This window comes from Balaenoptera physalus (assembly GCF_965194825.1).
Source record: "Balaenoptera physalus genome assembly, chromosome: 13".
Taxonomy (NCBI): domain Eukaryota; kingdom Metazoa; phylum Chordata; class Mammalia; order Artiodactyla; family Balaenopteridae; genus Balaenoptera; species Balaenoptera physalus.
Genome location: NC_138892.1, coordinates 72,561,937 through 72,587,405, shown reverse-complemented (window position 1 = coordinate 72,587,405; position 25,469 = coordinate 72,561,937). Strand labels below are relative to the sequence as shown.

Sequence of the window (25,469 nt, the reverse complement as noted above, 5' to 3'; positions counted from 1 at the left end):
CTCTGAGGTCCTTGCATCTTGTGTCTCCACTACCATCTTGGAGTCTCTTGCTTCCAGCTGCTTAATCCAGGTGGGTGGTGAGTGGGAGATGGGAGAGACAGTGGAAAATGGAGGTTCACTTTGAATATTTTACAGCCAGGCCTGAAGAAAGCATTTATGACTTTCATCCACATTCAGTCACAGAAGTAAATGATGAGGTCCAATCAAGATGTAAAGTGTCCTGGGAAAGGTAGTCTTCCTAGTGCTGTCAAGGAAAAGAAACTGGTTCAGGGCACACATAGTGTTGTATCTGTCATAGCCTCCACTCAAGTGACCAATCTGCTGTTCTTTCCCCCTCTCCATCACCTACAGTTTCTCCCCTACTGCCTGTGCTTCTGCTCTATGGCAGTTGAGAGCTATCACCAGGGATGTCTATGAAGCCAGAAGCTGATGGTCACTCTCTGCTACTATTTAGAATAAGTATCATGGCAAGGTGCTGGCATTTGGGGGAATTTCCTTAGAATTTTAAACTGCTCCCCTCTTGTTTTGAAAAAGTAAACTCACCATTAACGCATATCCCTAGTATGTTGTACTCCAAGTAGTGGCAGAAATAATTCATCCTGGCAAAAGGAAATCACCCTGGAAATTACCAGAGGATGTGACATGGATTATTTAGTGTAATGGCTGAAGGTGTTTTCAGTAAAATGCAGTGTATGCTGTGTTCCCTGATCCCATTTGTCCTCTTAAAATTAATTTCTGTAGTGTTTCACAGTTACCTGTTTAATTATTCATTCTGGATGTCATGAAGAATGATACAGTACTGCAAAATAAAGCCAATAAAACAAGTTTCTAATGCTAAATATTGAAGCTGGAAAATATGACCATTACAGATAAGCAAGGATCTGTCTTCCCTTTTCATAAGTATTCTACAAAGATGTGCCATGCAATAAACAATAGTGTTGCTTGGATTAATTTGAAGATGTTTGCATAAATATGCTCAGAGTTTTATAGTTTTTTTTCCCACTACAGTTTGTATCACAAGAGTATGTGTTTCCAGGGCAAAATATTCACCTTAATCTTTCATGCCATTGAAACTTCCACTTCTTTCTGCAGTGTAGTGTTATGGGGGGAGGCATGAGGTTTTGGATTCAGACAGATCTGGGTGTGAGTCCTGGCTTTATCACACTTGATGTGTAGGTAACTTGCCATCTCTCAGACTATTCTCATTTGCAAAATATACTTTGCAAAGTTGTTGTGTGTATTAAACTGAATGGTAGCAAACAAAACCTGAATTTAATATCCTGACTTGCCTCTCTCTTAAAAAAGGATTAATTTCCACTAATAATTTTATATGAATTATAAATAACATGATTGATTTCAAAGAACAAGTATATAAATAAGAACAGTAGGAGAACTGTTATGACTTTAGGAAGATTATTAAATGATAAAGGGATTACTTTATTTTGAATATTTAACATTTAAAATTATTAAAAATGTTATGATATCAAATAGGGTGACTTTGAAACTAAATTTTTCAGTAAAATAGAGATGATCAAAACTTAAATATTATCTCATTTCTAATATGAGCCTAAAGAATCACACTTCACCAGGAGGAAATCTCAGAAATTAAAGCAGAGACCTTGTGTATCAAAAACAGGATAATAACAAAAACATTTTTTAAAGTCTGTTATACCTGGAAGATAAAGTTGAAGAGATCTCTAAGAGCAAAAAGACAAACATTGATAATCTCAGGAGGTCAAACATCCTTAACAATAATTCTAAAAGTAGAGAAATGAGAAAACAGGAGGGAAGAACTTATCAAAGAAATGATAGAAGAGGATTTCCTATAGCAGTACAAAGACATGAATTTTTTTCAAAGAGCCTCAAGTCTTCCAGAAAGGAAAAAGTGGACATCATCAAAAAGGCATAAAAATCACAGTAGCATCGGATTTCTCACTACTAACACTGCAAAGACAATGGAGCAAACCTTTAGAATTTTGAGAGGTAATGAGTTTCAAAGTAGAATCCCACACCCAATCAAACCTTTCATAAACTGTGAGGTCAAAATAAAGACAGCTGCCAAAATGCAAGAATCAAAAAGTTCACCTTCCACTCACCCTTTCTGAGGAACTTACTTCAAGGTGTACTCTATCCAAACAGCCATGGAAACCAAAAAAGAGGAAAGTATGAAATATAAGAAACATTGGAACCAATCCATTGAATTCAATTACCAAAAACATTCCAGTTTTGTCATCCATAAATCAAAAAATAGTCCTCAAGTCAACCAGAAAGCATAAAACAAGAGTAGAAACTGATTTAATTCAAAGATAAAATGACTAAGATGCTAGAAGCTGTTCACTATAAAGGCATATGTTTTTTCTCAGCAAGACAAAAGAAATGTACTTAGGAAAGCCAGAAAGAGCAAAAGAACAAATAAACAGAAATGTGGTACTCCTACACCCCTTGAAAACTAAAACACACAAACAAAAATACAAAAACTCTATAAGAAAAGCATGGCCCAAAATATATTAAAAAAAAAAAAGTGTAGCATACTTTTGAGTAGTTGATAGAATGTAAGAAAAAATTTGATCATAATGTTAAAATATTTGAATTCTAAATAGCACAGAAGTAGTAACATTGGAATAGAAGAAAAAAAAATCCTTAGCCTAGGGGATAACGCATTCCAGTCCCCTGGTTCTGGCCCTGGCCTTGTCCTCACTCCAGCTTCACTGTTGTGAAGTCTGTCATAGTGCCTTTGCTTGTTGTTGTGACTTTTTGCCAACAAATGTACAAATTAAAGCCTGTTCTCTGAAGCTTACTTTAAACTCATTCTCACACCATTAAAATTTGGGGCAGACAGTAAACTAGTGCTGGCTGGCTTAAAGGGCGGTAAGACATTGAAAAAATAATTTGTTAAGATGTACACTATTTACCCAGTGCCATTGATGGGACACACAAAATAGTCCTCTTTAATGGGGAGGAGGGAATCCTTCTTTCCCCCTCATTCTCAAGCCAACCTCAATGGAAAACTGTGCCCCTGTAACTTGTGCCCTAAGCCACGTTCATGTGATACACAAACACAGCCATTTATTGGGAGTAAAACAATACAAAAGTTTTGACTAAATAGACAGGTTAAAAAGGAAAATGTGATATTTAATTATAGTCAAACTTCAAGAGACATGGGAATCCAGAATGAGGAGGAAATTCCAAGAAGCAGCTTCTAGGCAGCCTGGAAAATGCCCCACATTAGACTTACTGCCACAATGAGATGAGATGGTGACATCTTTGCAATCCCCCTAAAGTAGATTTGTTGCTGTTTTTCACTACCCTTTCAGACCCTATTCCTAGTCTATCCTATAGAGCAGAGAAACCCAATACATATTTTCTAGTTCAAATATATATTTTAAACTTTAATGATTATTTTTATAATGTAGGAAATTAAAATTCCCAATAATTTCACCCCAGAGAACAGTACTGTTAACAGATGTATTCAAATGTAATTTTAAGAATTGAATTCCAAGATTGTTTCCAGTGACCATTTGGAGCTTAAAGGTTCTTTTTGTGTATTCACAGACTTTTACTATTTGTATATTATACATTCCTGTTTTCCTGGCTAAGAATGTGCTATTCTGGTTGAATAATCCTGAGTTAATATATTTGAAATTTTAACAATGTCATAGCTGCATTGCCACTCAAGTTCATGTTTTAATTTGGTGTTTGCACGAACTATTGTATACATTTTAAGCTTAATATTATCTGTTGTCTTATGAATTTTTTTTAAATGATGATTTGCTTTTTGTAGTAGATTTCCTTACAAATTACCTGATAAGAATTGTATGAGAAATGGTATCTAATGGAGCTAGAATATAAGTTAGAATGCAGTTAAAAAGGTATTCAGATTGAACCAAACCAGTGAAATAGACTAGTATAATGTCTTCCAGAAAGGAACATAAATGTGTCAGATTAACATTTGAATTTCTATTATTTTTCAATTAAAAAGATAAGATTTGGGGGGAAATGTTTCTTTTTCTTTAAGAAGGCAGTCTCTACCCCTCTGTCCTTTGAACTGCTTTAGTGGAGCTCAGTTCTCTGAGTGCCCATTCCTCACTCCCTTTCGAGCCCTACCAGTCTGTTGTGTGATCATGCATCCCCCACCCTTCAGCCTTGATCCTAATTCCTGTTGTTTTGCAGCACTTTTTTTCTGACAATATCCAAATAACATTCTCTCAGAGGCTAGTGCCAGATGCTCCATGCATCCTTCAGTAAGAGCAATAAGCAGTTAGTAGCCCTGGGTTTTTGGAGGAATTCTTCATTTTATATACCAGTCTAGGGCAAATGACCATTAAAATTGGTTAAGCAGAGCTTGCCATCTTCTGTAGCTGCTTAAACCTCTAAATATAATTAATCAAAAACTTTCTCTGAAATTCTCTTTGAGCTGGTTTCACAGTAGAAAGTTAAAAAAAAATGAGAGAGATTGAAATTTTCTGCAATTAAAAAGTCTTGACCTGTACACTCATTCCTCAAGGCTTTTTGCTTAGGAGTCAATATTTTTCTCCTCTTTTGTAATCTATTAACCATCAAGATGTTTTGAATTTCAGAATGCTCCTGTTTGACACATATTTAACTTGTGAAGTTATTTTTGTTTGTTTGTTTTGTTTTGGAGTTTGATGAGTAGGTCTTTATTTTTTTTAACGTCTTTATTGGAGTATAATTGCTTTACAATGGTGTGTTAGTTTCTGCTTTATAACAAAGTGCATCAGCTATACATATACATATATCCCCATACCTCCTCCCTCTTGCGTCTCCCTCCCACCCTCCCTATCCCACCCCTCTAGGTGGTCACAAAGCACCGAGCTGATCTCCCTGTGCTATGCGGCTGCTTCCCACTAGCTATCTATTTTATAGCTATATATATATATATATATATATAGTGTATATATGTCCATGCCACTCTCTCACTTCATCCCAGCTTACCCTTCCCCCTCCCCGTGTCCTCAAGTCCATTCTCTACGTCTGCTTGTGAAGTTATTTTTTTTTTTTTTTTTTAATTTTATTTATTTATTTATTTATGGCTGTGTTGGGTCTTCGTTTCTGTGCGAGGGCTCTCTCCAGCTGCGGCAAGCGGGGGCCACTCTTCATCCCGGTGCGTGGGCCTCTCACCATCGCGGCCTCCCCCGCTGCGGAGCACAGGCTCCAGAAGCGCAGGCTCAGTAATCGTGGCTCACGGGCCCAGCCGCTCCGCGGCATGTGGGATCCTCCCAGACCAGGGCTCGAACCCGCGTCCCCTGCACCGGCAGGCAGACTCTCAACCACTGCGCCACCAGGGAAGCCCTGTGAAGTTATTTTAATTATTGGTTCTGACTTCACATTCAAACTGAATTTCCCAGAATTCATTTACATATTTTATAGTCCTCATGTTTTTGAGGTTTAGATGATATCCTTATAATCTCTTTTAGTAGCATATTATGCTTCATTATTCAATGACAGATTTGCTATACCCTTTTATACGTTGGTTCTTAAAGAGTATAACTTTTAGAGCATATTTTCAGGTAATAAAATTATTTAATTTAATCTTATCGGAAACAATTATAAATAATCTTATTGTGCTTTTACATTTTCAAATTGAATTTGTTTTCAAAGCGTATTTCACTGTGTATTTGTGTTTCATGATAACAGAGTCAGCAAATTCAGCCACTAAAAGCCACTTAAGTATTTTTATATATTAAGATCTTGTACAATTTATAGTTTTCATCTTTATGAAGCAAGAATAATATTTGATAGAAAATACTATTTTATGATGCTTTCTTGAACAAAAGTATCTTTCAAAAATAGGTACACATCACCATACCTGTTAAAAACAGACTTGATGCATATATTTTGTTTAATTGTTTTGTTATTTTGACCTCTGAGTAACCTCTACCAGTATTATTCCAAGATAAAGTGTATATTATCTATTAATTTATATGTTTATTTGTATCATATTTTATATATTACATATTATGATATCATTTTTATGTGTGCATTACTAATAATATATTCCAGAAAGGAAAATACAACAATAATAGCAATGCCACACTACTTTTGCATAGCTCTTTTAACTACTGCTTTAATATGTATTTTCTTTTATCTTTTTAAATCTTTTGAAATAAGTAGGTTTATAATCACATATATTAGTTTTAAGAAACGGAGATAGTATAACAAGAAATGATATGCCTGATAAACTCAGTACTAGAGTTAACATACAGTTTTCCTGAATCATATTTCAATAATGTTTCAAGTACAGATGGTCAACAGTAAGGATTAAAATAACTTTAACAATTCTATCTGAAGATATGTGTGTCTGTATGATATATTTATGTGAAATGGTTCAATAAGCTGCCTGGCACACCCAGAAATGCCTCTAATTAAAATCGAACATATACTAGAAATATTTCATAATATGTAGGTTTTATTTTTTCCCTTGTGATCATTATCTCTTCTTTGAGAAATGGCCTCTAATAAAGATATTCATTTGGCCCCAGGATATGTGTACATTAAGGAAATAAAAACCTCAAGAGTTTTCCCTTTCCTATTAAATCCATAAGATATTTGTCAAATATCCCTAGGGCCTTTCACATACCGGTCAGCTGTACACAGAGATCATTATGAAAACTTCATGTAGTTTTGCAGTACAACTTTGTGATCCTTCAGAGCTATTATGTCTTCTAAGACTTCCTTGTGCTTTATTGAAAGCTTCAGGGGAAATAAATATGTCTTTCTAGACCCAGTGGTCTAGAGACAGTGAACTCAAGAGATCAAGGTTATCAAAACATGAGTTCTGTGTTACGGCTTCTGTTTATCTGAAGGAAAGCTGCCAAGGTGAAAGGGGTTGTTGTTATTTTTAAAGTACTGAATTATGTGGAAGAGGAATTTCTTATCAGTAGAGATCATTTTTGTTGCCAATTCTAAATGTTGACCTTATTTTTGATATAATCTTTGTCCTTTGACAGTTATTAGCTTATAGATAATCGCTGCAAAATAACTCCCAAACTTGTTCACCCAGGAGTTTATTGGGGATGTTGGGCTATGTGTTTGCTTTCAAAGAGGGGGAAAGAAAGGAGGTTGAAATGATGAGAAATGAACACGGACAGACGTTACACCTGTCAGAATACACTGCCTTGCCTTCTAGATACCCACTTTCAGGATTTCTAGTGTTTTGTATTTTATATACTTAGCTGTTCTCAAATCTTCAATATTTGAGGAGTTCCCTTTGTTCTGTGCAAGGGTGGAATCACTGTTTTAGTGCCATGATGAGGATTGTTGTTTCTGTCTTAGATATGATAAAAGGAAAATCTGACTATATATTGACTGCAGGATATTTATATCATTCTTACATAAAAGTGAAATAAAGTTATTGGGACTCTATCCCTTCCTTACATAATTCAGAAGTTTTCAATATCTCACTTAATCCAAGGGCTTATTGTAGTCATTCATGCTAAATACAATAGCTGTGCTATCAGTGATGGTTACCAAAATTCTTTTTTTTTTCTTTTTCACTGCAGCATAGCAAGAGAAAACAAGGTTAAATAATGGTTAGCAGAATTTAGATATTAGGAGTTCTAACACCAAAATGTGGGTGGAAAGAGCCTGGGGTTGGTTTTAGCCCCTAAGAGACTAGGTTTGAAATCAAGCTTTGATATTTAGTAGCCATGTGGTCTTGGGCAAGTTGTTTAACCTACTTAAAGCTCACACGGCTCATTTCTAAAAGTGGCCTACTACTAATTTTCAAATTTGTTGGCATCATTACTTGAAATGATGTATTTAAGATGCCCAGCACAAGACTGTAGCACACTAAGTAACAATATCTGCTCGATGATTTTAGATCTTATTCTCTTTTCATTTTTTTCTTGTTTTGATTTTTAAATTTATAGACTGTTTCACATGATGTATGTGTGTTTATATGTGTATATATGTACATATATGTGTATATATGTGTGTGTATGAATATAAATGTTTGTGCATATACATGTATATATTTGTTTATATATGTGTGTATGTTTTTGTGTGTACATATGGATATATATATATGGATATATATGAATATAATATACCTTATTCAGAATATTTGGACTAACCTCAAGAGTGATATTTCTTTGACGTTTCTTGTTTAATCTTAAAAATCCATATAAATTATATATTCCTTACATTACTATATATTTAATGTTAAAATAGTATCTTTCACATTCATCACATTTTAAAGTAAAATTGTCTCCTCCAAAAGATGCTCAATATTGATTTTGTGGTTTCTTGTGCCTTTTGGGCATCAATGTATATCCAGGAGAAAGGGTATATACTCCAGTTTTCAAAGCACAGCATTAGGTGATATTTTGAGGATGATTTGTATGCAGAGCACTTTTAAAAGATTAAAGATGTAAGGATGCTGTTAAGAGCTACTTGATCACTGCACACCTCTTATGGACACTTAATTATCCCATAGGTAGTGAGTTTTTATAGGATCAGATTCATAATCCCCAAAGGAAGTTAAATCTGATTCACTCCTCCTGACTTTTACACAGTGGGTTTTGGAAAAAGTTCCTTTACAAAGTTAAAAGTTTTCCATACATTCAGTGAGATATCACAGCCTTGCAGAAATAGTTTCTGTCTACAATTTTTATAACCCTGAGGTTATCAATTGTTCAGTTTCCGTCCTACCCCCATCCATAACGGATGACATCCGGTGCAGCTGATCTGAGTGAACCTTCATGTGTGTCCTAAAGGGTAAGCCACATGTTTAGATATATTATAAATGTTCCTGCTCAAGAGGATGCTGTTTTATTGGGCCCAGAAGAATTACGGGCCTTGGCTTATTTAGGTGAATCAGTATAATATGTATATAATTTTGTTTACTGAAAATTTAAAAGCTGTAAGTAGTTAGTCCATGACATTGGCCTTGGTACTGACAGTCATTGAGCCGTAACCTACATGATCTGAGGAATTATCCGCTGGAAGCACATGAACTCATGGCAGCATAAAGGCGATCTTCAGGGAGACCTCCACGGCAGTTACAATTACTGCTCCAAGTCTTCTATTTTCATAATGTTGTCAGTGTTGGCCAGTAAATCAGTAAAACCACCAGTCAGACCATGCCTTTGGCAAAATATGATGCAGCATAATTACAAAGGAGATTTTTAGAGAAAACTCCCCAGAGTCCTTTGTGCTGAGTGCCAAAGGGGGTTTTCCTGCTGGCCTGCAATTTGATCACAGTCATGGGTGCATCACGTGCCTCCAGGCTTCCTAGAAGTTCTCTTTATCCACGAACCGTATTCCAAAAATTTTACATCTCTACATAAGACAAAGGCTATATACATCCAAGTATAAAAATGACACTTATAAATAAAAATAGTAAAGAACCCACCTGTTTCCTCTGGAAATCTCACATTCAGTTAGGTTTCAGCAAGAATTTGATCTAACTAATCACTCAAAATATTGTTTTTTATTTGGATGTTAGAGGAACCATGTGTAATTTCTTATCATCCTGCTTACTTGAAAATAATGCTAATACTGATATTATTTGAGCATTTGATTCAAAAGATTTTTGCAGAATTGTGACATGCATCTAGAACACCACACATCTGCTAAAGGCAGGTTTTATTAGAAGATGTGCTTTTGCTTTTCCAGATCAGCTCTTAGTGAGCTTGGGGTTCTGGATAAGTTAGCTGGCAGGTTCTTTATTATCACTCTGTGTAGCGATGACAGGAGGACAGACATGCAAGTGCCTCACTTCACATTCTCTTATCAGCTTTTAGAATTCATATGGGTCTCATTTTGGTACCTACTATGAATAAGACACAAACTCTGCACTCAGAATTCTTTCACTCTAGGTAAGGAACACAGGCATAAAGACATTATGAGAGTGGAGATATATACATTAGAGCAGTTTTCCCTTAAAAAAAATCAGAGCATACTTCACAAAAAAATGAAAAATTCTGTTTTGAGAACTTGCTGAGTAGAGAAGAAAAAAATAAGGAATTTTGGTGACATAGTTCTGAAGCATGAAAGCGTATGCTATTTACATATTTTTGAGTTTACGAATATATTATATGCTTTAATCTTTCACCAGCCTTGTACGATAGTAATATGTCAAGAGAAGTTAAATGACTTAGGCAAAGTCACCCAGATAAAAAGAATCAGAACTAGAGTTTGAATTTAATTTATTTCTTTATCTACTCAAAAATATTTACTGAATATTAACAAAAATAAAAATAAACCTTAACTTAATGCTTACTTCAAAGCAGTATTTCTCAATTCTACCTTAGGAGACTTTTTTTGACTTTTTTTTAACCTAATTGCCCTCTCCCTAAGAAATTTTAATACCTTGGATATACTATATATCCGTTTTGTATTGTAGCTCTTTGGAGGGCCACAAAGCATTGTAAGAGCTAAAGTTTTTTCAACCCCCTTCCTAAGTTTTGCCCCCTTGAACGTGCTATCTCCACCATTGAAAATGCATGTTTTAGAGACATTCTTCTAAATATTGAAGATATAAAAATGAGTAGGATATGGTCCTTTCTCTGGGTCACTTCAATACTAATGGATAAGTACAAGCAAACAAATAATTTCTACAGAAAGTAGCAAGTGCCACAACAGAAAAATGTACAAGGTACAGTAAACGCACAGAAGAGTCTGTCTGCAACTTTGGCTGGGAGTAGTTATAACAGACTTCATAAACTCCCTTCATGGTTATGGCTTACAAGAGGAGAAAGTGACCATCAGGTGGAAAAAAGGAGGATATTGCAGACAGACCAGAACCACAAAGGCAAAAGGGGTAAAACAACGTGGGCAGTTTTGGGGTCTGCAAAAAGCTTAGGAGAAGAGGAGAGAGCTGTAAAAGTGTCAGGATCATGTCATAAACTGGGAGTCTAAACTTTCTCATGAAAGCAGTGGAGGGGTGACATGATCAGTTTTGTGTCTTAGAGAGATCACTCGGGTGTTTCACTTCTGGTTCAGGGTGGCTGAGGAAAGCCGGAAAGTTTCTCTCTTCTCCTTCCTGCAAAAATCCTACTGAAATCACATGCACACATGAAAATCCACTGAATCATTGGAAATCTGGAAGGATGCCATCAGTAAACCAGAAATGGTGAGAAAATTTTGGAAGACTTGGGAGGATAAGTGGATTAAAGTACATGAACAGTGCCGGACATAACAATAGTACTATTGTTAGCTATGATTTAATGGGAACAGCCAAGCGGCCATAGTTAAAGCAAGACATGATGAGATTTTTACCTGAGGCAGGAACTTGGGCCAGGGGAGGGGAGCTGGGTTTTTTAAAAAATAGCTTTTTGCATCGTACCATAGCTGCTTCACACAATCCAGGAACTCATCTGTATTGTCTTTCTTATCATATTTCTTCCACAATAGCCTTTCCATGATATCTTAGAAATCCCCTCTTGGTTACATATTAAAACATCTTTTGTCAATATGTAACCATAATAGTTTACATGTATTGACAGGTTATGATGTGTCAAGCATTGGGATAATTATTTTATAGACATAATTTCATTTAATCCATACAGCACTTCTGTAAGGTTATCACTGTTATTATGCCCACTTACATATGGAGAAACAAAATGAAAACAAACAAAACAACTACCTAGGACTCTGGCAGATTAAGTAATTTTCTCAAGTACCTGCAGTTATTAAGTGGTTAAATTTAAGATCATGACTCCATAACCCCAGCTCTTAAACATCTGCTGCTCTGCTTTATGTATTATTATGTTCTGATAATATTCTTGTCTTAATCAGTTTGAGCTGCAGTAACAAAATACCACAGACTTGGTGGCTTATAAGCAGCATAAGTTTATTTCTCACAGCTCTGGATACCAGAACATCAAGATCAAGGCACCAGCAGATTTGGTGTCGGATGAGAGATCACTTCCTCGATGGCCATCTTTTTGGTGTAACCTCACCTGGCAGAAGGGCCTCAGAAACTCTCTCTGAGGCCTCTTTTATCAGGGCTTAATTCCATTTATGAGAGCTCTGCCCACGTGACCTAATCACCCCAAAGGGCCCCACCTCCTAATACTATCATTTGGGAGCTAGGCTTCCAACATATGAATTTTGAGGGAACACAGACATTCAAACAATAGCAATTCTCATGACTGTTTTAAAATAAGAATTTTCTACTTAAAAATTGACAATATTTCTAAATTCTTTTTAATTATTCATGTCATTATTTCAGTTTACTTTTCATTAAGCTCGAATTAAAGGGTATTCCTGGCCCATGTGAAATGTATGTGTTTTCAGGAAATGGAAAAGATAAGGCATTAATATTTATTGTCTTGACTGCTATGTACGAGACCCTATAATGGACCTTTTCTCATTTCCTCTCATTTCAGTCTCACCTTGATTTATGACATAACATTAGGAGACTCAAGTATCAGATGAGGAACCTTGAGATTTGGAGATTGATTATTCTCACTTCTTATATACCACAGTATTTACATGTGCAAAAGAAAAATGCTTACCTTTAGTACTCACAGTTCAAAAAAGTGAATCATTTGGAAATTAGATTTTAATATCAGAAGCAGGAAATCTCAGGAAGTAATATCAAAGATGAAATTCTAAGGCAATCTTAAATTCCAAACTAAGAACTAGAAATGAATCCCATATTGTCGCCTTGATTATCCTTATAAATGGGAGAAAGCAGAAGTTTGACAATTTCAAACAGTAAATAATCCAAGTATATATTCATGTGATTTTAAAAGCTTTTGGGTGGGTGTTTGTGTTCTATAAAGAGCATCTGCTTATATTTGAATATTTAAGTGACACATATTCCAGATAATTTTCAAAGAAGAAAGTTGACCTAGTAAAATTAGATTCATATTCTCTTTTTATATTTCACACAATATTCTGGGAATACAGAATGCTACTTAGTTTCTTTGTAAAAATGCTGCTATACAAAATATGATTTGTCAACCCATGAGCACATTTATAATAAAGTATTTCAAGGTATTTTACTGTTGACATTTTAATTGGGGGAAAAAGTTTATATTCTTACATAATACATAAAGATAAATTCCAGAAGGATTAAAGACCTAAATTTAAATGAAAAACTCTCCTTAAAACAATACTATAAAAGTACTAAAAGAAAATATAGAATATCATGTTTCATATTCTTTGAACAGTAATCTTTAAGCACCACAAGAAATCCGATTTAAAACTTGAAAATGAAAAAAGTATAAGCAAAATAAAGATAAAAATATGGAAATATTTGCATCACGAGTAACAGAAAAGGTTAATGTCTTTAATATACAAAGAGCTGATACAAATAAGTAAAGTTAAAACAATCTTATAGAAAGATGAGCTAGGGCTAAGATCAGGTAACACTGCATAATGGTAAACATGCTTTTAAAAAATACCTCATACTAATGATCAAGTAACTGCAAGTTTTCAGTTATCAAACTGACAAACGTGTAAAAGAATGATAATATCCAACATTGTTGAAGATGCAAAGAAAAAGTAAGAGCTCCCTTTTCACTGTTTGAGAGACTATGAGGAACTTTCCTGCGTGTGTGTGTGTGTGTGTGTTTGAAGTGTTATTAAAATTTAAATGTCTGCCTATGGATTAAAAATAATACAGTGATGGACTTTACATATTAACGATATCTAGCATTTTTTAAAGATCGTGTCATGCTTTTAACCTCATCTTCCTTTTCCTCACCCTGTGACTTGCTGTTTTAAAGAGCTCTGTTCAGTGGCTCTTAACCCTTCCAGACTGGCAAAGAGGATTTAGCCTGGATCATAGTTACATTTGCAACCGCCATCCTCAGGACCTAAGTACATTATAACTGCATTGATGGTTCCATTATCACAGCTTGATCGTGCTAGGCTTTATATGGTTGCTAGGTAATCAGTGTCAATTGTTGCTCTTGAGGATGGAGGACAAAATATTTCTTAAGATAAGAAATAAATCTTAAGATAAGCGTTATGAAAAAACAAATGCTACTTTTTCCCCACAATATCCTATTTCTAAAGCACTACCATGTTTTAATGTTCTATTCATTAGACAAATTCTTAAAAATATCTTGTCACTTTCTTTAGCAACTTTATCTTGGAAACCATTTACATTTAGAGCAGTGGTTCTACAAACATAAAAGGTTGTTTGCATGTTCACAAAGTTCATATAAGATTAAGGGAAACATACAGATCTAATGTTGAATCTCATGAGCATATGACTGCTCTACTATGAACTTCCTCTGATCTGGAATGTAAATGAGACCTCCTGCTAGTAATATATTTACTTCAGCACACATAACTACTAGTTAAAATTCTTTTCATACATCTACAAATTTCTTATTGCACTGAATCATCAAAAATAGATGAAAGCATTGAACGGTTTAAATATTCTTGTCAACAATTTAGGATGCTATATGACTTGGCTCCAAAACTAACTCTCCAATACATCATTGTATAGCTAAATTTGGTTTCAGTAAATCTTTAAAAAATCACATCAGTTGACAAATCTCCATATTGAGTCTGCTGTACTCTGTTACAGGCAAGGAGAGATTTAAAAAAAGGCAAGACCCTTGTTATGCGGGGAAATTATACCCTTGCCTATGAAAGGTAATTAGCAACACAAAAGACATTATCTTAGTTGTTTAGAATGGGTGGCAGGGCAGTGTTGTGTGCTGGCATTTTCAGGATATAAGAACACCTGTTTGGCTTCAGTAATTTGAGATGGACTTGAATATCTGAAATTTTAAAGGTCCACAAGGTGATTTTGATATGCATCTTGGGTTGAGAACTACTTCACTAAAGCGTGTTAATACTGAAATATTAGGTATCACTGTGAAGGAATTAGAATGATACATTAAGCTTTTAGTGCTTCAGAGACTTGACTTCCCAATTTACTACCTAGTCTTATAGAATACACGATGCCGTAATAAAAAGTCAAAATTCATTGATCCTCTGGAAGCTTGTACAACCAATATTCAGATTCAGGAATTTGGATGAAACATTCCCTGATTTGTTTTACTTGTTATATGGGATATTGATGTCCTACAGAACCAGAAACAAATCTTTATCAGTTATACAAGTCTTCTCATTAGACAAAGCCTCAAAAAGTATAGAGTGAATTTTAGAAGAAAATACATTAGAAAATGATTGTGTTCATTACAAAGGAATACTTAGCTTTATAAACATATTTCAATTTCTTTTAAACATAGGACATATAAGAATATATGATTTGAAAAAAAATGGCAGTTTTTATATTTGAAGAAGACATTCACTGCCCCTGATTCAGCATCGCACTTTTTATAGCCCTCAGCCAGTCAGGTGAGAGCCATGCTTGGGTTTATCCTGAAAATCAGATTTCCCTCAAACAGCATTAGGGTTCTTCTTCTACCGCATTCAAATACTAACAACTTAAATAGTATTACTTTAAATACAGTTGTTGTACAGTGCATTCAATTTTGTTTAAAATGTCTTCATAAACATGATACTTCATTTGTCATTTTTAACTTTTTCTGAGTATTTTCATATTATGGGCAGTCTCTCCTCTATGTCAAATGCTTTTATGGAAAAATACACATACATACACACATATATTTTACATTTCTCTGTAGCAAAAAATAACTTCCAAAGTCAAAGTTTAGGCTTATTTTTTTTTTTTTAATGGATTCAGGTCTTGTAGCATCTTCGTCTACCTGCCTGTAAATACTTTGCCCTCTGTACATATTCTACCCCTGAGGCCAGGCATATGGCTCCTTTTCTTCTTCCTCTCTGTTCTGTTCCTGGGCAATTTAATTCATTCCTACAGCCGCTAGAGACAGGTGACTGCAGTGTGCATTACTGCCAAATCACACTGCTTTCTTTCATGTTAGACCCAGATACTCTGACTGCCTACCAGACATCTCCCAACTGGACGCCCCATAGGCAAAGTAAATTCAGGGTATTAGAAGGGAAAAGTACTGCTTTATTTCCAGACATTTCCTCCCTCCTGTGTTATCCATCTAGGTAGACTAGACCACCACTTACACTCACTTCCAAATCAGAAATATGAAAATCATCCTATTAATTAAGGACTCCAATCCTTAAATGCCTGTTGTATCCCCCATCTCATATTCAATACTAACTCCCAAACCTTTCTTGAATATTCTTTCCTCATTATTCCCACTGTGCTACTACATTAGTTCACCCTATCAACAGCCTTTGTCTATTACAAAGGATTCAAAATTCTTCCCAACTCCAGTTTTCCACCTCTCTATTGCCAGAATGATCATAATACATGCAAATGTGCTTTTGTGATTTCCTTGCTTAAATTAAAGAACCCTCCTGCCTCAGACAATGTTCAAGCTCATGAGTTGGTCTTGTTCATAGGCCCTTCTTATCTCCAGTGGAGTCTCACCGTTGATAAGAACTGTATGGGTTCTTAATTCTACCTCTACTTTGCTCATTCTGTTCCCTGTGCTGGGAAGGCCCTTTCTCTTTTACTGTCTTTATTTATCCTTGTTTATTGGAAAAAGAATCCTCTGAGACCACTCGCTACTTCTTGTCCCAGAAATTGCAATCTATTTTTTATAATTTGAAGGCCTTAAAATCAGGAAAATGACAATACAAATTACAATATAGCATAAGTAGTACAATTTAAGGATGTAGACTGTGGTGGTAACATAGTCAAGGAGGTGGTTATTTCTTGAGCAGTGAGGGTCTTTCACCAAAGAATTGACATTTTAACTGAACGTTGAGTGGGAATATTCCAAGTAGAAAGAAGGAAGAGGGCATTCCATGCATGAACAAAGATTTAGACATCAGAAAGAATGTGAAACATTTGGGGAAGACTGGAAAGTTTGTGTGGCTAAAAAGTTGTGCTTTGTAAAGATTTTGTTTGTGGGATAGTTGGTCTCTGTCTTGTGTCAATTACTTTTTTTGAGTAAGATATTTTTTTGTTTATATTTCCCCTATTCAGATTCTCCCTATATTGAGACACCCAGACTCTGTACTTTGTTTCAGGTCTTTAAGTTTCATATGGTACTTGTCCAGGCTAAATCTTCTGAAAAGAAATAAAGTGCTTCATGGGAGATTTTAGAGCTTAGACATCCATGAAAAATAGTTGAACACTACCATTAAGTCATTAAGAATGGTAGCTCATGCAGGCAGAGGTCACGAGGCAGAAATGATGATTCTCAGTGATCTCATTTGCTTGGTACCCAGTGGTGTACACCCAGCCAAAGCTGTGTTCCTGAGCGCTTGGGAGAATTCTTCACACAATTCTTCACTCCTTTCTGAACACCATTCTGTTATATTATACATATCTTCAGTCTGAAAGCATATGAAGCCAAACTCACAGGAAATGAGAGAGCATATATTTCATTGTGATCTGACATTTTATGAACTCTCCGTGTCCTTGTTCTCATGCATGCCTACTTCCTAACAATGAAAACCTCTTCTGCTGACCAGTATATAAAACCCAGTTTAGTTTATTCTTTCTACTGTCATGATCATGATAGTGAAAAAGCCAAATGACATTTGATTTTTTTCCACTCTTGTTTAATACATTTGATCCACACCACTGGCATTTGACCTTTGAATTAAATGAAAATGTATATGAAAGTTGTGAGAGCAAGTGAACATTATAACCCCTTTGTCTGAAGTGAAATGTAAGCAATGAAATGAATATAAACATAAAGATTTCAATATTATGTGTTACCATTATCATTTGATTTTTAATCTTGGTTAATAAAGAGCTCTAATTTGTGTGCTTTTCTTTATTTAATACACTGTAAGTGAAGTTTTCATGTGAATAAGTTTGTAATACTGGGAAAAATAAAGATCATGTAGTGATAGGATTTATAACAGTACTATGCAGGAGTTGTAAAATACAGTAATTATCCTGTAACCATATAAAGTCCTATTTAGGTAGATTGCCCTTATTCTAAGGTATTGTACTCATTTATATTACATTGCAGGTTGTTTTTCTTTTGTTGTAGTTCTTGCTTTTCAGACTGGAAAGGTAGAAAAGTCCTGGTCAGAACTTAAATTTGCAACCCAACATAAATCAAAGCTCCATTCTCCAGGCTGAAAGCTCCTGCCCCTGCCTTCACTCCCGGTGACCCTGTGAATGTAATCTTTTCAGAGTCAACCTTGAATCTGGTCTAGACAGCATGTGACTTATGAAGTGAGGTAGGGTGAGGTGTCCAGGGAGAGAGGCAAATCCTTTAGAAATGAGTCTCAAAATAATGTATTTTCTTTCTTGGAACCCTAAAATAGGTAAACTGTAACCCACTTTCTTTTTTTCATAAGATAGCTGTTTACTCAGATTTGAATGCCTTCTTTTCCTTCCAATATTCATGCCTAGTGTTTGTAATCCGTATTACATTGTTTCTGTTTTTCGTTTACTAATCCCCCTGGGTTAGAGAACAAGTCAATAAAAATATGTACTCTTGGGTAAGACTCAAGTTTTATTAAAAGTGAGATAAGGTAGCAACGACTAAGAGAATTTGCTTTTTCCTTCTTAATAGTTTGAATGGTGCTTTCATTGTATACTAAGTAGCCACCATAAGGAGATAATCTGGGAAACATTTCTAATGAGAGTTCTGAGGCCAGTCTGATTACTGGAGAAAAAAGGTAAAAAATATAAACTGTAATTCAGGACAGTGAATTTTCTACAAGGATAGGCTATACCTAAATAATACTTATTTCAACTTATGATAGTAATGCAAATGTCAATTTCAAGAGTATTCTGGGCTTCTCTGTTGGCACAGTGGTTAAGAATCCGCCTGCCAATGCAGGGGACACGGGTTCGAGCCCCTGGTCCGGGAAGATCCCACATGCCACGGAGCAACTAATCCCATGCATCACAACTACTGAGCCTGCTCTCTAGAGCCCGTAAGCCACAGCTACTGAAGCCTGTGCGCCTAGAGCCCGAGCTCTGAAACAAGAGAAGCCACTGCAATGAGAAGCCCGCAAACTGCAACGAAGAGTAGCCCCCACTCACTGCAACTAGAGAAAGCCTGCACACAACAACGAAGACCCAACACAGTCAAAAAACTAAAAAAATAAAATAAATAAATTAAAAAAAAAAAAGAGTATTCCAACTACACGCCTCAATGAAAGTGATAGAATCACAAGAGCAGCTATATTTGTATGGCTCATAAGACCTCTAATATTCTATCTTTGTTAGTATTAAACAATTGAATCCAGTTGGTTCCTATAAAAGAGGTTGAAATCTTATTCCACGTGGCATTCAGGAATCCCGATTTGGTAATGTCATTTTAAATTCTGGTACATTTAACCATTCATTACGGTTCATTCATTGTTTAACCTTTGTCAGAAACACGGCTCTCCACCTCACCACCCTCCTCAGGGTCTCTGTTAATGCTGAATGCTCTGCTACTGCAGCATATAAGGTCCAAAGCAAAAGCAATGACCATCTTCCTATGGTGGAAAAATTTTTGTCATCCAACATCCAATATCATTTGTTCATTTTTTTTTTGTTTGGGGACTGGAAGGTGGGCTTTTCCTTTGAGAAAGCAAAGCAAAGCAAAGCAAAGCAGAATAAACAAAAGTACCTCTGAGATTTATACATATTGTCCCTAGTTGGCAGATAAACTGTCTCTCTCATGTTTTCAGTGTGACTCTTTTGGACAGCTTTGCACAGCTTCTGGGCTAGTGCTTTTCCACTGTTCTCAAATCCCACACACTGAGAGAATCAAACACATGAACATCAGGAACAGTGCCTCCCTATCAGAGAGATTTTTCAACCAAGTTTCCCATTCCAACCACTGGTTTATCTGTATCTAGGAAAAGATGGTAGCAGGTGGTGCAAAACGTTCATGCAAGTTTGTGGGTTTAAAATACTCCACAGGTGATTTTGATGTCCCTCATGGAGGCAGATATAACCCCTTTACCCTTCTTTTTCTCTTTCCCTTAAAACAATAAGTGGTTTGTTCATTAATGTATTTTTCATGGCATTGCTTATTTAATAAATATTGAATATCACATTAAAAAGCAATCTAAAAAGTTGATATAGCTGCAAGAAAACTGTTGTTTAGATGGCTTATTAATACCTAGATTTGGGTACTGGGGGCAGTTTTTAAAGGACAATCAAAATGAGTTGGGATTTAGTGTATTTTCCTTCATTGTTTTCCTTATAGACATATTTATGTAATTACCTATATATACTGCTATTTAATACCTTTTCACTATGACTACTCAAAAATCATTTCCATATTATAATAAAAGTCTTAAATTTAAAAATTGAATCTGTATTTAATAACTGTTTTTATGATTAGGAAAGATGCAAGTTTATTGTGGAAAATTGGGAAAACAAAGAAGAAAATAAAAATCGCCCATTATCCCAGTACGGAAAGAGAAATAAAAATGCACATTTTGATGTTCTCATTGTGCTGAGTCCCCTGGTAAGTCAGTGTGGGGAGATGTAAAGATTCACCAGCCATGTACCCCTGCAGTGTTTCTCAGGCTGTCGTTCAGGATCCCCACCCGCCAAGAGCATTTGTATTAAGCTTTAGTTTGTTTTATTATTTTTTTTTTGTTGAATATCATTTTAAAAATTTATTTATTTATTTTTATTGAGTTATAGTTGATTTACTATGCTGTGTTAGTTTTAGGTGTACAGCAAAGTGATTCAGTTACATATACATATATATTTATTTTTTCAGATTCTTTTCCCTTATAGGTTATTACAAAATATTGATTATAGTTCCTTGTGCTATACAGTAAGGTCCTTGTTGGTTATCTATTTTATACATAGTAGAGTGTATACGTTAATCCCAAACTCCTAGTTTATCCTTCCCGCAGCCTTTCCCCTTTGGTAACCATAAGTTTGTTTTCTATGTCTGTGGGTGTGTTTCTGTTTTGTATATAAGTTCATTTGTATCTTTAAACAAAATGAAGCTTTACTTTCTAAAATGTGTATAATGAAAACAACAGATGTATCGGTTATGCTTCCTCAAACTATGCAGACCCAGATTCTAATGACCTCCTCCCTTACCTCCCCTCCCACTTCCATTTGTGAATTAGAAGTCTAATCCAAAAAAAAAAAAAATTAAAAAACAAAAAACCAGAAAAACAGGGAAACCTCTGATTGTTCTGACTCCATTACTTACAATTGTGCGATGTTGGGTAGATTATTACCTCCCTGAAATTTATGTCAGAGACGTTAGTAGTCATTATTTAATCATTTGTAAAGTGGCTATGAAGATTAAAATGGAAAATGCATGTAGGGCTCCTTGCAGTGCTTCTTGGAAAATATTAAGTAACTTCTTTATTCCAGGACCTGCTTTGGGCCCTATCACATATTTTGTGTAATGAATCTCAGAACAACTATGACCTAGAACAAGTATATGCATTTTTAAAAAAAATTTATTAGAGTATAGTTGATTTACAATGTTGTGTTAGTTTCAGGTGTACAGCAAAGTGAATCAATTTTATATGTATATATATCTCCATTCTTTTTCAGATTCTTTTCCCATATGGGTTATTACAGTACATTGAGTAGAGTTCCCTGTCCTTGTTAGTTACAGGAGGTCCTTGTTAGTTACCTATTTTATATATAGTAGTATGTATATGTCAATCCCAAACTCCTAATTTATCACTTCCCCTCACGTTTCCCCTTTAGTAACCATAAATTTGATTTTGAGATCTGTGAGTCTGTTTCTGTTTTGTAAAAAAGTTCATTTGTATCATTTTTATTAGATTCCACATATAAGTGATATCATATGATATTTGTCTTTCTCTATCTGACTTACTTCACTTAGTATGATAATCTCTAGGTCCATCCGCATTGCTGCAAATGGCACTGTTTTGTTCTTTTATATGGCTGAGTAATATTCCATTGTATATATGTACCACACCTTCTTTATCCATTCATCCGTCGATGGACATTTAGGTTGCTTCCATGTCTGGGCTATTGTCAATAGTGCTGCAGTGAAGAGTGGGGTGTATGTATCTTTTAGAATTATGGTTTTCTCTGGATATATGCCCAGGAGTGGGATTGCTGGATCATATAGTAGTTCTATATTTAGTTTTTTAAGGAACCTCCATACTGTTCTCCATAATGGTTGTACCAATTTACATTCCCACCAACAGTGCAGGAGGGTTCCCTTTTCTCCCAGCACCCTCTCCAGCACTTATTGCTTGTAGATTTTTTGATGACGGCCATTCTGACTGGTGTGAGGTGATACTTCATTGTAGTTTTGATTTGCGTTTCTCTAATAATTAGTCATGTTAAACAAAAGGGACCTAATTAAACTTAAAACATTTTGCACAGTAAAGGAAACCATAAACAAAACAAAAAGACAACCTGCAGAGTGGGAGAAAATATTTGCAAAATAAGTGACCAAGAAGGGATTAATTTCCAAAATATACAAAAAGTTCATGCAGCTCTGTATCAAAATAACCCAAACAACTCAATCAAAAAATGGGCAGAATATCTAAATAGAGATTTCTCCAAAGACAGACAAATGGCCAAAAACACATGAAGCATTTGAATGTTTACATGTAAGCGGAATGCCTCAGGCCTCACCATTCTATGAGAGCAAGTGAGGTCACAGTTACATTACTGCCTAAATTAGGACATTTCTTCCAGCAGCCCGCATTCACAGAGCACCTCAGCCTCCCTTCCAAATCTTCCTAGTTCCTCTGAGTCTGGAAGGTTATTCATGTCCATCAAAGTCGCCTTTGATGCTTTCTGTGGAAATCTACATCCCCCAGTGGAGGCTATAACAGTGAACGCCCAGGATGTTCACTATTATACTGTTCACTGTTATACTGCCGGCTGTGTTGGCTTGCAGAAAGGAGAGAGAGGAGGGCCCGTGATCTGCTCTCACTCTGCGATGAGCTAGGTCTCTGGGGCCTGGGTTCCCAGTGTATGTGGCCACAGCCCCACAGCCTCACATGAATACAGTCCCTTCCTCATCATTCTACACAAACCACTTGCTCCAGGGCCACTCAAAACCAGCCACTTTCCTTCCTCAATGCCCACATCTGCTGTCTTTCCCCAGCAATGTGCCACAATTCTCTTTCCTTCCCCTTCCACCTAAAGACAAAAACCCAGAAGCATCTGTGCAGACCCTCCCATGAATAACCAGCCCATCAATTCCACAGTCAGCTGGCCTTTAAATTCCCGTTTTGTTTGGTTTTGTTTTCCTCTCAGATAAGACATGTTGGTTCATTCAGAGAAGGCAACTGAGGCTGAAAAATAATTCCTAAGTATGCCTAAAGGTAAAAACAAATTCATCTCCCCTGCGAGCCCATGATTCATTTGCAGGAGTCTGGCCCCTGCTTTTCAATCTGATGGTTGCCCTCCCCTTTTCTGCAAAAAGAGCCACTCCATCGTTGATGCTTCTCTCAGGTGGGTCCCTCCTGTTGCTTCCCAGCAGCTGGCGGCTCTGCAGCATGGCTTTGGACTGTACGTCTGCACGTCCTTAAGCATTGACTCTGCCTCCTGGGCTTTGCAGCCACCCTGCTCTCGCCTGTTGTACAGCTGCTGCCCGGGTGCCTGCTGTTAGGCATCTTCAGCAGTCCCACCTGGGGCCTGAGGTAGGGAGAACATCATTTCAGCACCAGGCCCTTGGTCGTGGTCCAGGGACTCACTGGTGGGTATTGCCATTGACACTTCCTGCGGCTCAAAGAGGATTCCGAGGGGACTGCTCGATGCCCAGACCTGTGTGGTGTGCTACCAGTTTCCTTAGATGTGTCACTGGAGTAAAATCAGATACAGTGTTGACACTACACTGTCATTTCATGTCCCATAATGTGTGCTGACTAAATAGGTTCCATTTTTTCATTACATCTATCAACAAATACTCAGATTTCTTGCTGCTGAAAGCCAGTTATGATTATCAGCTTTATATCAGAAATATTCAGGAAAAGCTTTTTTTATCCAGGATGTTGTGGGAATGGAGGGTATCAGTTAGGCAAAAAATGCCGTTCATGCTGCCTTGAGGTGTCTCCTTATCACTCCTTGCTTTCTTTGCGGTGACCAATAAATGGGTACCTGGTCAGAAGGGAGCAATACTTATTTGCAGCTGACTCCAGGCTATCCTGCAGTCAGAGGCAGGCAGATATCAACAGTGAGATGGTTGGCTTGGTATAGCTTTGAAAGACTGAACGTGTGAAAATTTCTTTAAGTTGGAAGTGACACCACAAGGGAGAAATATTATCTCTCCACTTGAATGACAATCTGTGAATTAAAATTCATAAGAGTATATGAGTAAAGTTCATTAGAATAAATAATCCTATAACTATGGAAGTGTCAAGAAGATATCATACCAAAAAATTTAAAATGGTTATTGCTAAGTGATATAATTACATGTAATTTTTAATTTTCTTCTTGTTCCTTGCATTTTCTAGCATTTCCACTATATATATGTATATATGTATGTGTATATATATATATATATATATATATATAGCATTTCCACCCTATATATTTACACATATATATGTCACTTCTGTAATATATATATAATGTTTTTAATAAAAATGATATATATATTAAAACTTTTATAAGTTTAAATAATCATACCCCCAAAACATTTAAAAATTAAAAAATCCTCTTCACTTTTCGGCATGTTTCTAAGATTTTTCTCACATACTAGAAAATCTAACATGAACAAAACAAACTCTCACATGCACCTTTCAAAAATAGTGTCTGCTGTTTATGTGACAAATGCTGTGATATGCAGATATACAATAAATTGCCCTCCAGTGTTTGAGTTACCCAGAAAGCCATGTCCCTGGACCACATCACCTCAATGGCACAGAAACACCTTCACTGAGGGATGATTTAGTGGCATATTCTCTGCTTCTAACCTTAGAATCCTTTCAACATTATCTCTGGGTGAAATTTTAATACTCTAATTTAAAATATTGCCCAGACTCATCGTTCTTTACATTGCCCAGACCTACCCAGAAATCTCTTTTGTGACATTAGTCCCAGGAAACAGTTCTTTTCTATAGACAGATTTTGTGTATCTTCTTATGGCAAAATGAAAACTACCTAACCCAAATCTGCTTTGCTTTAGTTCCTAAAAATCCAAGTCAAATTCACTGTTCACTTATTTATCTGTATATTCACCTAATAGCATCTGCTCCTTTGCTTTGTTTACCTCTTTACTTGTTTTGGTTTTGGTATTTTGGATGGAGTCTAATATGCCTTAAGCACTGTGTTTTAAATAAATAGACTGTCTTATATTTTCTTAGAAGATAAATACATAAGAAGACAGTGATCACATGTATAAATGTGACATATTAACCTTTAATTTCTTTGAACAGATGAGTCTCATCACCAAGAACACTTTAGAATTGTTATAATTTTCTAATTTGAATAATTATATTGGGATTACTGGTTGGAAAACTTACAATTTTATCTTCACATGGGTGGATATGGTTATAAACCAATGGAACTGGCTCTTCCTCCTGCAAGAGAATCCAAATGTATATATTTAAAACTGGTTCGTTATAACATGCCTCATGGATGGGTTGGTCCA

At 35.8% G+C, this 25,469-nt stretch overlaps 1 protein-coding gene across 1 annotated transcript in view; it reads left to right on the top strand.

Annotated features, from left to right (window-relative positions):
• PDZRN4 (PDZ domain containing ring finger 4) overlaps positions 1 to 25,469 on the top strand; it is a 387,356-nt gene that overhangs the window by 104,339 nt on the left and 257,548 nt on the right. The gene's annotated exons all lie outside the window — the stretch shown is intronic.